Here is a 14,989-nt window from a genome sequence, read left to right as displayed (position 1 = left end):
ATCAATTGGAGATTGTTTCTGGGTTAGGAATGGGGCATGTGTTTACTTCTCCTTTCAACTCTAAGACCCAATCTGGTGAAGACCTGAGCTGGCCCTGTGCATGCTGCCTCAGTCTCTGTGAGTTCCTATATGTGTCAATCATGTTGACTTAGAGGGTCTTGTTTTCTTCATGTCCTCCATCCCCTCTGGCTCTTACACTCTCTCCTCCTCCTCCTCTTCCACAGGGTTCTATGTGCCCTGAGGGGAGGGATTTGGTGGAGACATTCTGTTTAGGGCTGAATATTCCAAGATCTCCAACTCTCTGCATAATGACTGGCTGTGGGTCTCTGTGCTTGTTCCCATCTGCTGCAGGAGGAAGCTTCTCTGATGATGGTCGAGCAAGGCACTGATCTATAGTATAGCAGAATGTCTTTAGGAATCATTTCATTGATGGTTTTTGTTTGTTTGTTTTATAGCAGTAGTATTTGGATTTACCCTAGGTCCTTGGGCTATCTAGTCTCAGGTTCTTGGTCACCCAAGGAGTGTTGGGTGTGGGTCTCATCTAGTGAAGTGGGTCTTCAGTTAAATCAAATGTTGGTTGGTTGATCCCACAAGCTTTGTGTCTCTATTGTACTAGCAGCGTATCTTGCAGGCAGGACACCACTGTAGATTGAAGGATTTGTGGCCGGGTTGGTGTTTACATTTCTTCTTTGGTAGTGTTCAGCATACCTTCTAGTACCAAAGATACTGAGCACGTAGGGGTGAAGGCTCTATGCAGGCACCAGCTGGATATCTGCATGTTCAATGAATTGTGGAGGTATTGTCCTCAGATATGAGGGCTTTCCATCGGTTTGTGGAAAGCAACCTATAGTCTTGGCAACAGCCTGAGTTATTTAGGGGTTTGCATGGGGCCCCTTTGGCCAACAACTCAATTAGATAAAATCAGATCCTGGTAATGGAAACTTCATTTGGTGACAAGAGATGGTCAACTGGGGCTCTGTTTCCCCATCATTTGGCAATTTCATTTAGATCCCCTTCCTATATGTGTATATTTTAAGAAGCTTCTACTTACTGTATTGGGTTTCCATACTACTTTTCACAGGGCTCTTAATTTTAGCTCTCTCCATCCCCCCATTGTCCCCCTCTTCCCTCTCCCTCTCCACTTGATCTTCCTGTTCCAGTCTCTCCCGCCCCCCACATCATCTATCTAGAACCATCTATGGTTGTTTCCAGTTTCTGGTTAGGCAGACCAGTGACTTTGTAAGGAGAGGCAGAAGAATGCTCTGAGGAATTTGAATAGTTCAAAAATAAAGGCTTAACGAGATTTACGTTGAGGTTTCCTAGGAGACTGGGTGTCAACCATAGCACTGGATCATTCAATTCACAGCCAAGGAGTCCCACAATAGGCTGAGAGTTTCCAAACTGGTCTTCAATATCTTCCCCATGGAACTGAAGAAAGTCTCCATTGTGAAAGGCTGAAATCCAGGCTGTGTTCCTCCTACCAGCTATAGGCAGACAGATTTTCTCACAACAAGGACAAAAATAAAGATTTGAGAGAAACAAATAATGTCAACAAAAAGGCTTATGAATATTGTAATAGCCATACAGGGTGGTATTTCATCTGTGGAATAAGAACGTGCTGCTATCAACTAAAGAATAGAGAAAAAATATACTTCTAGAAATTAAAATAGTGGTGGTAGAAATAAAGAACCTAACAGAGGAGCTAGGAAATAAGGTGATCAAAGTTCTCAGATACTATACCAAAAAGATAAGAAAATGGAAAGTAGAAGAAAATGAAATTATAAAAGTGTTTGACATAAGACTTTCAAAAAACTGAGTGATTATCATTTCAAAAAAAAATAAATAAAGAGAGTGGACAAGGCAAACTCATCAATGAAATAATTTAGGAAAATCCCCCATAACTTAAGAACATGGAAATAAAACATAGCAGAACATTTCACCGTGAAATTTTAGAACATCGTTGTATTAGTTTTCTATTGCTTTTAAATAGGTTGCCACAGACTTGAGTTGGTTAAATCAACATGAGTTTGGTACAGCACAATTTACGTGGGTCACAGTTGTAGACATGGCTTGGCTGCATCCTCAGCTTAGGGTTGCAGAAGCAACCTCACTAAAGCTTCAGGTCTTCTCCCAAACCCATAGGAACAGAGCTTAGAGTCTTGTGGGTGCAGGGCTGCAGTCCCTGAGTGGCTTCCTTTCTTGGGACAGCTTTTAGCTCCCAGAATTCCCTTCGCCACAAAGCTTTGTTTGCAGGTCTTGTTCCAGCATGGCATCGTCTTCAAAACCCCTTATGCCCTTTAAGACAGAGTCTTAATATTGTAAGTAGCTTCATGAGTGCCCGTCTCTCACCCTTCTCGTGGAATTTAATCTAATTATTTCCTTGATTAATAGCTAGAAGCATATCCCAGTTTCTATGTGTATTCTAATTACACAGGGCTGTAACTAACTGGGGCAAGGGGTGTTACCTTGGAATTCTGCTCAGTACAACTATGGAGAAAAACCCTGAAAAGCTCCCGGCGTGAAATAGCTAGATTTATATGAATGGTAAGGAGTGGAATGGCTCAGACTTCTCAATGGCAATGTCAAGAGCTAGAAGATAACGAAGTGACATCATCAAAATTCTGAAAGGAAATGATTCCCTACCTCCAGTTTTATACCCATCCAAATAAGCTACCAGGTATGAAAATAGAATACCCACATCTCTGGAAATAAAAAGTCTCAAATATTTACCACCCCCACACTCTTTCACAGACAGCCACTGGAGATGATGTTGCATAAGCCACAGGCGTAGCTAATCAAAATGAAGATGGTTCCTTCAGGAAACAGAAAGCAAAGGGAATCTGCTCATGAGGGTACAGGGGAGAATCCATCAAGATGAGACTGATGGACGCCTCAAGTGAGTGAATGTGATGGGCACACACTTAGACGACTGGTCTAGGCTTTTGGTTGGACACAAAAAATTCAACAAACAACACGAAAATTAATCAAACAGTGTGATGGATGATTATTACCTCCAGAGGTCACAGAAATATCCAGGAATGGAAATGAAACCATGGTTTACTACAGGGCTTAGTTTTAAGTAACTGTAGGTTCATTATGATGCAAATACTGAACAGCAATCTGACTGGATTGGCACAAAATAAAGATAGAACGTTGAAAGGATGGTGTTGTGGATGAAATTGTGTCCCCTCCCTGAAGGTGTTGAAGTCCTCTTCTCTGGCATCTGTGAGTGTGACTCTTTGGAGCGGAGTCTTTCCAGGTGATCAAGTGTATTTGTGTTGGTTTGGGAGAAGAAAGGGTTTATCCTTTTTCTTTAGTGGGGAGTTTGCTGGTCATTCCTATAAATGAGGAATCAGGAGGCACAGGATAAGCATGGTGTTTAGAGGCTCCCAGACAAATAGCCAAGCGTCATGCAGAAGAGCTAAAGGCTGTTGCTTTGGGTCTGAGGATGATGGGGTAGGGAGAAGGAGGCTTGTTGGAGGCTAATGCTTATTTTTGGAAAAGCCTTTGAACCAGATAACTATTTATATCGTACGCACAGATTGATAAAAATAAAAGCTAAAATTTCCAATATATCAGCAATAATTAACCAGAAGCTATAACAGAGGAAAAAGAAATCCCATCTACAAGGGCAATAAAACCCGCATAGCCTGAGTAGGACACATGCCAGGTCTTTATGGAGAGAACAGACACGTTCTACTGAAGGACAAAGATAAATAAAAACTGGCCTCTGTCTTAAGTAGTCACGTGGCAGAGGAAATGAGATGGAAACAATGTGCAGGTCAATGTGTAAGGAGCCGTTGTTGAGGGGACCAGACTCCACTCTGGGGAGTCGGAGATGCTTCTGTGGGACAGGTGGGTTTTCAATGAGAGTGTGGAATTCTAGGGAGAGTGGGGAAAACTTCCCAGAGGATAACAGCTGACCTGGTGGACAGGTGTTTGGGCAAGAATAGAGACATTTTTTTCATGGTGGAGCTGGTGGGGGTGAAGCTGGACAGTGAGGCAGAAACCAGGCTGTTAAAGCTCTGCACACAGTGGCAGCATCTCCTCCCTTCTCTCATCCATTCTTTCTTCGTTGCCTTCCTTTCCCCCTCTATCCCTTGCCTCCTTTGGGACAGGGTCTCCTGGAGCCTAGGTTGGCCTGGAACTCTCTTTGTAACTGAGGATGACCTTGAACTCCTGATCCTCCTACTTCTACTTCCCAAGGGCTGGGACTACAGCTGTGAGCCATCAGACTCCATTTCATGTAGTACTGGTGACTGAACCCAGGCCTTTGGGCATGTTAGGTCACGCACTCTAACAACTGAACTACATCCCCAGCCCATTTCTTTGAATAGTTATGGCTGCCTTTAAAAGATTCCAAGTGAAAGAATGAGCCAGAATAGCCGTGTTAGTGACTGACCAATAAAAGATGTCAGTACAAAGAGATGAAACCACTACCTTGGCAAATCTTCACGCAAGGCTCTCTCAGGACATTGTTGTCAATATTTGCTGTAACAAGAACCCACAGCCGGGGTGACTCAAGCGGAAAGTTGTTTCTTACTGTTCTAGGGGCTGGGACGTCCAAGTTCAATTGTGCTTGCGATTCTGTTGTCTGGCAAGAGTTCTTGTCCTGACGTTCAGATCTCCATCCTTAGATGGCAGGAAGCAGATAGGGAGCCGGGCACTCACCCTCCACTTCAGGCTCCACCGTCATGATCGAATTACTTCCAAAGACTCCATCTCTAGCTGCCGTCCTCTGAGGGCGGGGGGTGGTTAGGAGTCCACAATATGAATTTTGGGAGAGAGGGCAGGCACACACTTTCAGCCCCTGTTCCTTGATTACCATTGTGAACCTTAGTCAGCCACGGTCGATCCAGGGGTAGTCATGAAGTTATTAAGCCTACCTGAGGAGATATGCTTCATGGAGGATTTCCATTGCTGGCACCTCCAGGAGAGGCCAAACCCAGCCAGGCTCTAATCTGCGAAGGCATAACCATTCTACCTCTCAGAGCTGATAGTTTCTGCATGTCATGAGTGTGCTTAAAAACTTGACGCTGAGTTTGACTTGTTCTAGTAAAAGCATAAAAGCAGACGTGTTGATGAGGGCAGCTTCCAGAAGCTCCCTTACAAGCACTGTTTTTTCCCCCTTTTCTCTTTACTGCTGTCTCTGAATACAGAGGTGATGGCTGGAGTTTAAGCAACGCCATTGCCTCATGAGGCACACAGAGATTGCTGACAGCGGAGGTTCTGGGAGAAGGTACTTGGCTTACAGATTATTTGGGGTGCAGAGTTGCTGTATTTCCTTGGACTGCTAATCTCTGGTTATTTTTTTTTTATTTTAGAAATACATTTCTATCTTAAGTCATTGTTAATTTTGGACTTTCTCTATTACTCATATCTAAAACTAATCTTAGAAAACAGAGCATACAGTGGGTACACACAGAAGTAAGATTTAACCTATTAAATATAGACAGGGCTGTCTTTGGAGAATGAGGGCGACGCAGGAAAGCGTAGGGTAAAGTGAGGCAAGATCGAGAAGGGAAGAGTAGAAACCGTCCAGGAGACTCTCGGGTACATACATGAGAAAATCAGATCCAGACCGGGTCTGCACACTCTGTCCTTATACCTGAGTCAAACCAAACTTCCCCAGGTCTTTAGTGATGTGAAACTAAAAATCCACACCAGAGCCTTGCTGGGTCCCACAGTGGGTTCGAGGCCAGCCTGGTCTACAGAGCGAGTTCCAGGAAAGGCACAATGCTACACAGGGAAACCCTGTCTTGGAAAAAAAAAAAAAAAACAAAAAACCAAAACCAAAACCAAAACCAAAAGAAAAGAAAAGGAAAAAAAAAAGAACAGATGAAGGGATGCATGTGATGAGAAAGTAGAAGCAGACAGTAACTGGGGGAAGGAGCCAGTTGGAGTCAGGAGCGGAAATGGAGGTGGGCAGTGGGATAGACGAATGAACGAAAACAGAAATTTTATGCCACATATGCGTGAAGAGGCCATGATGAAACCCACTGCTTTGTGTGCTAACTTTAAATTTTGATTTAAGCAGAGAAACAGAACAGGTTAAATTCCTTGCTGGTCTATTTGTGAGCGCCGAGGGGTTGGGGAGTATTTGCTCCCAGCCAGTCCTTTGAACCTTAAGACCAGCAAGTGCGTTTCTTTTCCTTAATGCCCATACACAGCTCATCTTTCTCCAGAGATCAGCTCAGCTTAAGGTAAGTCCCTAACTTTCTCCACACCAATCCTGTGGCGTGCTCCCGTCACCAGGAGAGCCAGACCGCCAACCCCTTCCAACTCATGTACCAAGAAGGTTCAGAGCCTATAACCCTGCCCTAGAGATGAACCCAGAGCCATCTCTACCCCACCTCGGCTTCTTCTACTTCTGTCATAGCCTTGGTGGCTTCCTTTCATGGCGTCTCACCAACATCTTAGACTTGTACATTTTGTTTTGCTTATCGCGGCTCGGCATCCCCATTCCTTCATAGACTGACAGTTCCTCGTTGGTGGGCGGGGCCTACCTCTGTCTATTTCCGTTTAATGTTCCCAGGAGCCAGCACGATGCTTGGCTCAGAGTCAAACCTCCGTAAAATGGGTGCCAGACGAAATGAACGTTTGGGCAACAGCATTTTCACCACACTCTGCTTTAGGTCCTTGAGCACAGCCCCTGTTTTCTCCTGATGAGTGTGTGGCTCATAGCCAGCCTGCGTGGGGGCTGGCTGATCTTGTCGCCCCTTGCTCTCATGTTTCTGTGCGTGGTGCCCTTCTCCCTCCGTTCTTGCGGATCGTCATGAGCAGTGTGCGAACCGCCACATGCTGCGGAGCACTTTGACCTTTTGAAGCACGCCTCCTTTGGGAGTGAATCACACAGCTCAGCAGTCACATTTCCCCAGCGTGGTTAAGCTTTCATTATCCCTACTTTGAATCCCAACACAATTGTACCCTTTCATGCCATGGCTTCCCTGCTCCGTGGATACAATGGGATGAACAGTATTTGCAGAATGATGCAAAAGAAGGTAGAACTCCCGCCAGACTGCCGCCACTTAGTAACTTATCAAGGACTCTATGGTTCAGACCAGCAGGACCCCCCCTCCAAACCACCCCCCACTCTTCATCTGTCCCCATCTGTTGGTGGGAGGCCAAATTGGTGTGATTTTTATAGTGTGGCTTTGAATTTGTTTGTTGTATCTCTAAGAGTTATAACTTGGAAATTCCTAAGAAGAAAAGTCATTTTTTTAAAATCTATAGTTTGCTATATATAAAACTATAACTATAACCATACATATCTCCAGACTATTATCTCTTAATCTCCTCTCGCAGTAGGAATTCAAAATTCATATTTACTCCTTTGTGCTGCGTTCTCCGTGTCTGGCGACCGGGGGAAAAGCTCACCGGGCTGCTGTTAAAGTTCACTTTACGTCACCCTGTGCTCTGCAGAGTGTTAATAGGTGTCCCACCTAGACGAACATCTGTGATAACATAAATAAATACAAGAGCCCTGTATACCCTGCTCTGCCACGTTCGGAATACCTTCTTCATTTGAAAGGCCTTTTTTAACCACTGGGCATTACCACTTAACTTGTTTAGCCCAGTGTTTCTTAACTCTGCTCAACAGTACCCCTCCCACCTTACAGCATACGCAAGTTTACGATATTTTTATAGAAATGCTGAGATACATATTTATCTCGTAGACCACAGATGTTTCTTGGAACCAAGACTTGGTCCCAAAAGGGGGTGAAAGCATCCTCGTAGCTCACCTGACAGACTGCTGTGCACAGCTCATTTCAGCCCTGGACCACAGCACTCTAAAACAGCGCAGCCCCAGAAGACAGCATCTGCCTCACTTCTAGAGAGGGCCCTCGCATTGTCTAGTTCAGGGATGCTCAACACCTCTTCCCAGCAGGTAGTGCTTCGCCTCTGTAATTATCGCAGTTTGTGGAAGAGAAACATGAGAAGAAGATTCTAGCAGTTTCAGGGAGGCTTGAAACACTTGTTTTGGTTTTTGAGTAGGCTCATCTTGGCTTCTGCTTGTCTTAACATGAGTAAGAGATTATTCACAGTGTGGGTGTGGCAGCTCGGGAGGACATGACGGAGGCACAAGTTTCGTTTGTTTCTTTACTTGATGCCTATCTTAGGCATCCAAATGAGAAAGACGTTCCAGTGTCTCTTCGGGGAGATCAGTCTGGGAAGACTCCTATGGTTGGGTCTTCCTTAAACACTAGTCATGGTATCAGCATTCCAGGGTATGTTTGGGGGTGGGGGGTGGAGGTGGAGGTGGGGAGATGACTGGAGTTGGTGAGTTGTGAGGTGTTAGAAAAAAAACCCTACTGTTTAGAATGCAGAACCAAAGGACCCAAACTCAGAGAACCTCTGAGACTCACCCTGGATGGTTAGCTGTGAATAACCTTGAGCCCGATTGGAGTTCGAAGCTCTCAGTCTCTAGCTACCCCAGGGGCATGGCAGGAAGTCAGGTGACTGTGTGGGCATTGCAGTGGAAGCTCTTATATTTGTCATTCTTCCGAAGCATCCTCTCTATTCACAGAAGCGATCAGTGTCAGTCCTTGTGGTACTGCTACTGCCAGTTGGCCACAGAATGACTTGCTTGATTCGATGCTCAGTATCTCTTCTCAACACACTCTTTTAAAAAGCTCGATTTCTAGTTTACGAGTGAACTAATAATAGTGGGTGAATCAGGAGGGATGACCTCTGGGTGTGTTCAATTCCATGGAGACTATTTTTGGAGGTTATCGACAACTTCCTGTCCTTGGCTTGGTCTTTGGCATAAAATACCTTAGATATGGGTTTCTGAGGATGTGGTCCAGTTCTTTCTTAAGAGGCTTCTGTGCTGTTATTAGAGTCATTCGTGGTAATGTCTTTGCCAAATCACCCATTTATAAAGCAGCCTTCCTCAGGACTTAGGGTGGCACCTGATAGTGACTGAGTTCAATCAGGCTTTCTTAGTAAATCAAGATAAAGCCGAACCCAGACACCCCATTGGAATACCTCCTTTTCCCCCCATTACCCTGCTTTAATTTTTCTTCATAGGACTTATACAATCTCCATGATATGTATAGAAATTTCATGTTTGTTTATTATAAACCACTACCTCTCAGGGGGTAGGAGTCTTCCTTTGTTTATCACCAAATACCAGACTCTGGATGGGCAAAAAATCTGGAAATAATCATGGGGTATAAGAGGCACTTAAAAATTAAATGGAATATATGGGAGCTCAAATGGCATCATCATTTACCTTTATTTTTTTCACTCTGCCTTTCTCTGTTTATTTTCATACTCTGGATTACCTCTTCTGTTGTGGAAGCAAGATGTCTTCCACCAGAAAGAGAACTTTCATTCAGTAGAATCAGCCTTTGCTCACTGGCAAGCACAGGTCATCTGAAGCATGGCCAAGAAGATGGACTTGGCATTAGCAAACCAGCGAATCTGAAGAGGATGCAGCCTGGGCATGTGTAATAAGACACCTCAACTCCAACATTACTTTATTAATTTCTTTCAGCTGCATGTTATCAACTGCGCCTCACAAAACTCCAGGAGGAAAGTAGGAGAGATATTGGCATTCCCGCTGTACAAATGAGAAAAAGAGAGGGAGAGTGGGCTTCTTTAAACAGTTTGGAAGCAGTGGGGTTCCCACTGGATCTCAAGTGTTCTTAGATAGATAGTACCCAATTCTACAAATCAGATTATCTGCCGGGATGGATTAACAAGGAAGAAAATGACAGCTGCGTGTCTTTACAGAAGGGGGTAAGAAAGTGGCAGATTTCTCTCTCTCTCTCTCTCTCTCTCTCTCTCTCTCTCTCTCTCTCTCTCTCTCTCTTACACACACAGAGAGATTAATACATAGGTAGATAGATAGGTAGACAGACAGATAGATAAACAGAAAGGCATGCACATGCTTATGGTTCTACTTCTCTGGCTGATAACTTGATTTCTCAACTGTTTGGACATGAATGGTGTTGGACATAAATGGTGTTGATGAATACATGGAGAATGAGGACTCAGAGTGGTTTGGAGAGTGAGAGGCAACAGCAGGGCAGTCCCCGAGCCTGATGACCTGAATCTAGAAAGAATAAGTGACATGTATTTAAACAACTCATAATCCTTTCTGGGGAGCCACACCAAAGCACGAACTCCAGCCTCCTGTCATGTAGACACTTCTACAGCACCAATGCTTTGGGGGTGAGAGGGGCCTCAGGAGCTTCTGTTCCCACCAATCCCACCACTGTTCATAGCCTAGGGAGCCAAACTCTTAGCATCATGGCTCTTTCCTCTCCCTCTTTAGTTCTCCTCGAACCCAGGGACTGGATCTCCTTCTTGCAGATTGAGTCTGACTAAGACTTATCACTCTGGTATTTCACACTTGAAGAACTAGGTTGGCAAAGGGTAAAGTTCAAGTTCAAGAATTCATGCTGATAAACAGCAAGATGGAGTCTTTTTTAAAAATTATTTTTAACCTTTAATGTGTATTTTTATTTCTTATGTGTATTGGGTATTTTGCTTGCATGCAAGTCTGTGTACCATGTGCATACTGTGCTCTTAGAGACCAGAAAAGCATGTCAGATGCCCTGGAACTAGCATTCCAGATGATTGTGAGCTGCCATGGTGGTGTTGGGTCCTCTGAAAGAACAGCCAATGCTCTTAACCACTGAACCATCTCCCCAGCTCTCAAGAGATGGAATATTAAACCCAGACATTTAGGACTGTTTTTAACTTTGAGTTATTTCTAGTAAATTGGTCTTAGCCTTGACTGGATCCCACCCTTGAGGTTCGATGGAATTGGCTTGAGGTGTGGCTGAGGTAGCTGAATGTATGCATCCATGGTTGACAAACCACCAAGCTATATACCACTGTTAAACTGTGGGGTGATATGCAAAACTGTTATTTGTTTCAAGGGTGGGGTTAAAGCAAATTAGGTTATAGGAAAGATCTAAGTATTATAGGTGTACTCACTGCTTTCCTCGTTGTTTTGACCAAATGCTTGAAAAGAAGATGTGCAAGGAAGGGTTTATTTGGCTTACAGTCTTTTGTTTTGTTTTGTTTTTCGAGACAGGGTTTCTCTGTGTAGCTTTGCGCCTTTCCTGGAACTCACTTTGTAGACCAGGCTGGCCTCAAACTCACAGAGATCCACCTGCCTCTGCCTCCCAAGTGCTGGGATTAAAGGTGTGCATCACCACTGCCCGGCTTACAGTCTTAAGGATGACAGTCCATCATGGTTGCAGGAATATGAGGTGGTTGGTCATGCTGCATTCTCCATCAGGATTTACCCCAGATAGGGCACAAATTGAGAAAACCGTTTAGCCCAAGTCTAACTTTGTAAGCCAGTGATTTTATAGGCAACACTTAGAAGAATATGGGTGAAACAGCAGCAACATCGCCAAAAAGCCTGCCCCAGTGTAGGAAATGGTCGTGAAGGCTGCAGCCCTGGAGTCCTGCCCTGGAGATGGCCCAGCCAGCCAGAGTCTCCTCTCTTGAGCATTGCTGCTTTTATAATTTTGAAGAGTAGGCATGTGAGTCTTCTGTTTCCCAGGCCTTGGAAGTGTCATGCACTTTCTGGGTTCTCTGAGCTTCTTTCTTCCCTTCTTATCTCTTTGCTCAGCCCTGGATTCTCACCAGTGGCTGGTAACACCTACATTCAGGCTTATCTCCGCAAGTTACCTCCCTGTGAACACCCTCACAGACACCCGGAGGTGTGTCTCCTAGGTGGTCCTAAATCCAGGCAGTTGACAGTGCTGATTAATCACCACAATGCTGCATTCGGTATCTTGGTATCTTCCTACGAGCCACCTGGGTGGGGAAATCAACACTGGTTTTCTTAATGCAAACTGTGGTGGGTACAGGGCCGCTGTTCCCTCATGAAGCTTTTTGGTAAATCAAAAAAATGTCTTCTGTAGGACGACTCAAGGCTGTAAGTGTCTGGAATGGCAAGAAGATGGTCAGTTAGTTGTGAATTTAAAAAGAATCTCTTCTGCCTTAAAGGATAGAGCCCTACACCAGGAGCACAGTCTAGTGAACAGAACAAAGAATTTGTGTCTTTATTTTCCACCCGGGATGGTTTCTTATGCAGTGAATAATCCGCATATGAATTATAGCAGTCTTAGGTAAGGAAGCCCGAACACCTAGACATTTCATTCGATTAGAATCGGAGTGTCTGGCACTTGGCTGTCCTGCCTCACCTTGCTACTCAATACATCTCCAGTGTGTGTGGGCAATGCAAATATGGCCCCAGCACCCCACCCCATGTCCTCATAAGGAGAAAATGGTCTCTAGAACCTGTGGAGAGCTCTCTTGCTGCTGGGAAAAGCTGACCACCGTGAAGCGTATTTCCTCAGACTTAAGAAGTCGGACTTCAGAAAGAAGGAAAAGATATCCCTCTACAGCATGGGACTTAGAAATAACATGATGCGAGAGAACTGGAAGTCTGTCAAATGCAACTCTTAAAATGGTTTTGCTTTTTTAAAAAAGTTTTTTCTTGTTATGAAAGCAATCTGAACTAATTGCAAGAAAGTGTAGAAAATAGAAATGAGTCCAAAGAAGAAAGAAGTCACTTGAAAATTGACTACTCAGAAATAACTGCTAGCCATTCTCTGTTTGTCCTGTCCCAAGCTTGCTATGCTTATGGAGCTACTTAGAATACATTTACACCTGGGACTGTTTTGTAAACTGCATTTTAATGTAACGGTAGTCTGTTAATATTTTCCGTGTAATTAACTACTCCTCTACCTTGGTATTTTGACAGTTGCATAGTAATTTGTTAATTTATCTAATAATACCATTATAATTAAATAAATCTTTATTTTGGAATTTACATTATTCTTGTTAAAATGTTATGCATGGGGTTTGAAGAATTGTGTGTGTGTGTGTGTGTGTGTGTGTGTGTGTGTGTGTGTGTGTGTTGCAGGGAATTGAACCTAGGGCCTCATACATGCTAGCCAAGTACTCCATCATTGAATTATATCCTTAGTAGCCTTATTTATTTATTTGTTTATTTTTGTGTATGTATGCTGGTGGGAGCCCATGTGTGCACATGCATGTGCAAGTCAGAGGTTAATGTCAGGTGTCTTTTTCAATAACTCTCTACTTTATACTTTGAGGCAGGGTCTCTCAGCTGCACCTGGAGTTTGCCAATTCTGTTACTCTGACTAGCCAGCTTGTTGGGGTGGTATCTCCTGTCTCAGCTTCTCAAGTGCTGGGATGACAAGTGGACGACCGTTCCTGCTGAACAGTTGCGTGGGTGCTGGGGACCCAAACTCCGATTTTCATGCCTGGGTGGCAAGCATATTACCCAGCACTCCCTTTGTCTCAGTGTATTTTCTACTGCTATGAAGAGACGCCATGACCATGGCAACTCTTATACAGGGAAACATTTAACTGGGGCTGGCTTCTATTTTCAAAGCTTTAGTCCATTTTCATCACGGTGGGAAGCGCGGTGGCAGGCAGGCAGACATGGTGCTGGAGAAGGAGCTGAGAGTGCTACATCTGGATTGGCAAGCAGCAAGAAGAGCGAGACACGGCTTGGCTTGATCATTTGAAACACCAAACCCCACCCCAGAACAGTGATACAGTTCTTCCAGTAAGGCCACACTTCCTAATAGTGCCCCTCTCTGGTGACCAAGCATTCAAATCCATGAGCCTATGGGGGCTATTGTTATCCAAACGGCCACACCCTCTCTTGTTTTTTATTTTGCGACAGAATCGTCTTGCTGAATTGTCCAGGCTGGCTTTTGTCTTGTGGTCCTCCTGCTTCAATCCCCCTAGTAACTAAAATGACAGGCCTAAGGGAACAACTGATGTACAGTTTTTGAATGTTAGTTTGCCACATGCATCAAGATTCTCTGGAGAAACAGAACCTATAAGATATAAATACAGAAGAAGAGATTTATTATAGGAATTGGCACATGTGGTTACAGAGGCTGAGCATCCCATGGGATGCCATAGTCAAGTTGAAGAACCAGGAATGTTATTGGTATAGTTTGTTTTTTGAGTCCCAAGGTCTGAGATCTGGGGAATGGGGAAGGTGGGGGCTTCTGTTGTATAGTCTGGAACGTGAAGGGCTGAGACTCAGGAGTCAGGAGTTCTAGTTTTCAAGGGCCAAAGCAGGTGTATGCTCGAGTTCAAGAGGAGACAGCGCATCCACCCTTCCTCTGATTTTTGTTCCTTCAGGCCAGCAGAAGGGGATGGAGCCTGTTCACACTGCTAAGTGTGGCTCTGCTTTATTCCTTCTGGGTCAAACATGGAGCTCTTCTGGAAACAACCATACTCAGAAACCTTGCTTTACCAGCTTTATGGGCATCCCTTGACTTTGTTGAATTGACACAGAATTAACTAGCATACACTTTCCTAATTAAAGTACCACTTCCAGCTTACACCAGCAATGGCTGAGAATTAGAGTTCCTGGAAGCCCCAGCACTATGGGTGGGAAACTGCTGAGATGTAGCCATTCTTCAACTTAGGGAGACCTGAGATTTAAGACCTTGGGCAGGTTGAACCTTGGAAATGGGAACTCCCCAAAAGCTGAATCTGTGAGACGGCTACCACACATGAAGAGTTCTAATTTTTTTTTTTTTGTCTCCCCAGGGGCTGAAGTCAACCATGAATATATGGCTTTCCTCTTCTCATCACCAGACCAGAGACAAAGATGTTCCAGGCCGCGTTTATTCTCTGTGCACACCTGGCTGCCCAGCAATGTTGCATGCTCAGTGGGAGGGAAGGATGGAGCGGGGTGGGAGTAGGGGGGTTAGGGGGTGGACTTGCCTTTGTAGAAGAACAAAAGGAGCTGGAGGGATGCAACCATTTCCCTCCCTGGGATTGCTGGGTGGTATCCAATGCTTTGCCAAATGAGGAGGATGCGGGGTTCTTTTCTTAGAAATCTCTTTCTTCTTTTTGGGTAATAAAGTTGAGTCTTTTTTTTAAAATCATAAATTATTGCGTGCTCACTAATAAAAGCATGGCAGGTACAGGAGTATGATGTCACCGTGGTCCCACCCCGTCA

At 44.5% G+C, this 14,989-nt stretch overlaps 1 long non-coding RNA gene across 1 annotated transcript in view; it reads left to right on the top strand.

The window, feature by feature from the left end:
* LOC121829575 (uncharacterized) overlaps window positions 1-14,691 on the top strand; it is a 114,667-nt gene extending 99,976 nt beyond the window's left edge. The window contains exon 3 of the long non-coding RNA XR_013042531.1: window positions 14,575-14,691. This is a non-coding gene — a long non-coding RNA (uncharacterized LOC121829575). The remainder of the gene's footprint in view (window positions 1-14,574) is intronic.
* The last annotated feature ends 298 nt before the right edge of the window (window positions 14,692-14,989 follow it).

Source organism: Peromyscus maniculatus, chromosome 1, assembly GCF_049852395.1.
Source record: "Peromyscus maniculatus bairdii isolate BWxNUB_F1_BW_parent chromosome 1, HU_Pman_BW_mat_3.1, whole genome shotgun sequence".
Lineage (NCBI taxonomy): Eukaryota > Metazoa > Chordata > Mammalia > Rodentia > Cricetidae > Peromyscus > Peromyscus maniculatus.
Note: the sequence above shows the minus strand (reverse complement) of the source record. Positions and strands in the feature narration are given on the sequence as shown.